This window comes from Miniopterus schreibersii (assembly GCF_964146895.1).
Source record: "Miniopterus schreibersii genome assembly, chromosome: 4".
Taxonomy (NCBI): Eukaryota; Metazoa; Chordata; class Mammalia; order Chiroptera; family Miniopteridae; genus Miniopterus; species Miniopterus schreibersii.
The window spans coordinates 90,533,988-90,534,585 of record NC_138105.1 but is presented as its reverse complement, the minus strand read 5'-3'; positions in this window follow the sequence as shown (position 1 = coordinate 90,534,585).

Below are 598 nucleotides of genomic sequence, written 5' to 3'. Positions count from 1 at the left end.
CCTGAAAATATTTTTTTCCATTGCTTTTCAGAGAAAATGGAAGGGAGGGAGGGAGGGAAGGAAGGAGGGAGGAACGGCGATGTCGGAGACATACTGGTTGCTTCCCGCACATGCCCCAACTCCTGACAAGGGGTGGAGAGCAAGCCTGCAACCCAAGTGTGTGCCCTTGACCTGGAATGGAACCCGAGACACTTCGGTATGAGGGCTGGCGCTCTAACCACTGAGCGACATTGGCCAGGGCGATGCCACAGCTGTCATCCTCACCCCAGTTCCTGCCCCAAGCAACCACTAATTTACTTCCCATCTCAGATCTCCCTGTTCTGGACATTTCATATTTATGAAGTCATAATATGTGGTCTTTTATTTACTGGCTTCTGTCACTCAGCATAATGTTTTAGAGGTTTTTCCACGTTATTGTGCCAGTGCTTCATTTTTTTATATGCATGGCTAAGTAACATTTTATGTGTCACTACCACACATTGTTTATCAATTTATTAGGAGATGGACATTTGGGAGGTTTCTACCTTTTGGCTCTTATGAGTCATGCTGTTATAAACATTCAAGTACAAGTTTTTATGTGCAGGTATATTTTCATTTC